We start from the raw sequence: 2,420 nt of genomic DNA on the forward strand, positions 1-2,420 counted from the left end.
AAGCTCTCACAAAGCCTGGAAAATAAAAATGTTTATTTGGATTATAAAAACAAACAGAGCAAAAAGGCTGATGGAAATTCACTGCTTGAAGTGCTGGTCAAGTACATAATGGAGAAAGGCTCCTGGTTTCCAGTGATCTTGGTGACCACATGGGCAATTCCTGGAAGCAAAGGACTTAGCAACAAGCAAAGCAAGCAAAGGACTTGCCCACTTAATTCTTAAATACTTTCCTATTTTAGCCCTTTATTAAATATTTAGGACTTTCAGACAATCAGATGAAGCAAGATGAAGTTGAATTTTTAGATGGAAGTATAGCTGGCTTAAAACTCAACATTCAAAAAACTAAGATCGTGGCATCTTAGTCCCATCACTTCATGGCAAATAGAAGGGGGGAAAGTAGAAGCAGTGACAGACTTTATTTTCTTGGGCTCCAAAATCACTGTGGACGGAGACTGCAGCCATGAAATTAAAAGACTTGCTCCTTGAAACAAAAGCTATGACAAGAAAGCAAAGACATTACTTTGCCAACAAAGGTCCATCTGGTCAAAGCTATGGTTTTTCCAGTAATCACGTATGGATGTGAGAGCTGGACTATAAAGAAAGCTGAGCACTGAAGAATTGAGGCTTTTGAACTGTGGTGTTGGAGAACACTCTTGAGAGTCCCAAGAGATCTCCTTGACTGGAGATGAAACCAGTCAATCCAAAAGGAGATCAATCCTGAATATTCATTGGAAGGACTGATGCTGAAGCTGAAGCTCCAATACTTTGGCCACCTGATGTGAAGAACTGACTCATTAGAAGAGACCCTGATGCTGGGAAAGAGTGAAGGCATGAGAAGAAGGGGACGACAGAGGATGAGATGGTTGAATGGCATCGACAACTCTGAAAGAACCAAGAGAAAATGATTCATCACCTCCAAGAGAGGCTCCACAAGGTTATTAGTGGATTTCTAAGCAGAAACCTTGCAGTCAGAAAGAAGTCAGTTGATATATTCAAAATTCTGAAAGTAAAAAAAGAACTACCAACCATTTGTAATAACGGCAGAGTGTCTCATCTAGTAACAAGCTGTTTGTCAGCAGAATGATAAGTGACAGATTTAAGGGAAAGAGGATTCAGTTCAATTGGACAGAAGTTTATAATCCTTGGTGACTTGGTCAACACTAGGCACAGAAGTAGAAAACAAAATCCCTTTTCTCAAGGAACCTACAATGTTTTAGAAAAATTTAATCTTATGTAAGAAAATGAAACAATATGAGGAAATAACTGTAATGCCATAACAGGCATTGTGATAATGGATTCTGTGACTTTTCATGAATAAGGAATGCTTGTGAAATTTGTGGAACTTGAAATACTGGTAGAATTGTGCCAAAAGGAATGAAGGTGACATTTCTAGATCTCAACCTTGTTACATGAAGAACGCTGTGAATAACTAAAAGATTCAAAGTCAACTTGGTTAGAAAGAGTCTAGCCTATTACCTTCATGGATCACAGCCTTGTCATAGCAAAGGAGCTTGTGTAACTCAATGAAGCTATAAGCCAAGCAGTACAGGGTCGCTCAAAACAGATGGGTCATGTTTTCATGCTCCCTCGCGGGTCGACCCCAGACCTGTGCATCCTCCGGTATGTCCCCGAATTCGCCTGCGCCAGTGTTCAGCTACGTGTGGTATAACTTAGGGCAGCATGTTGTGAAGAAATGGGGGCTGAGTGGCTCACGCCATCAGGAATTTCAACCTAGTGAACCGAGCAGAACAGGGAGGAATGAAGCCCTCCCCTGCTCCCAGGCACCCCTCCACCATGAACCTCCTGTGAAAGCAGATGAGCAACCATCCAGAAATTAAGGGACAAATTGACAGAAAAGATGAAAAACTGCTGTCATTACTAAAAGATGTGTATGTTGATTCCCAAGATCCCTTGTCTTCTTTAGGATGCCGGCACACATCAGAAGCCTAAGGAGTTCAGGTTGCTGAAAGAACATCAGTTTGACATGATGAAAGTTAAGAACATTCCCAAAGGCAAAATTTTAATTGTTAGAGGCATTGACACTTCTCAGTAATCATAAACTTTATCCAGAAACGTGGACTGCTGAGAAAATAGCTGAAGAATACCATCTAGAACACCAGATGTAAATAGCCTTCTCAAATATTTTGTTTATTTTGAAGTAGAAATCTTCCCCCCTGAAGGCAAGAAAACAATACAATCAAAATGAAGAATCTTTACAGGACTTTTCCTGTTTGCATCCCCGTTCCCTGTTTATTTTCCTCATTTGTAGCATATTAAATTATATAAATAACAAAAAAAGAAAGAAAGAAAGATGGGTCATAGTTCTGGCAAAATGTGGTGCACTAGAGTAGGAAATGGCAACTCATTCCAGTAGTCTTGCTTGGAGAACCCCATGGACAATTGTGCTCATTTCACATGCT

The 2,420-nt window shown here is 40.2% G+C and overlaps 1 pseudogene; it reads left to right on the forward strand.

The window, feature by feature from the left end:
- The first annotated feature begins 1,505 nt into the window (after positions 1-1,505).
- On the forward strand, positions 1,506-2,206 carry LOC147342836 (NADH dehydrogenase [ubiquinone] 1 alpha subcomplex assembly factor 4 pseudogene; annotated as a pseudogene).
- The last annotated feature ends 214 nt before the right edge of the window (positions 2,207-2,420 follow it).

The sequence above is a fragment of the Bos grunniens genome, chromosome 28, assembly GCF_055505025.1.
Source record: "Bos grunniens cultivar Pamir isolate PY7600 chromosome 28, Bosgru_T2T1.0, whole genome shotgun sequence".
Taxonomy (NCBI): domain Eukaryota; kingdom Metazoa; phylum Chordata; class Mammalia; order Artiodactyla; family Bovidae; genus Bos; species Bos grunniens.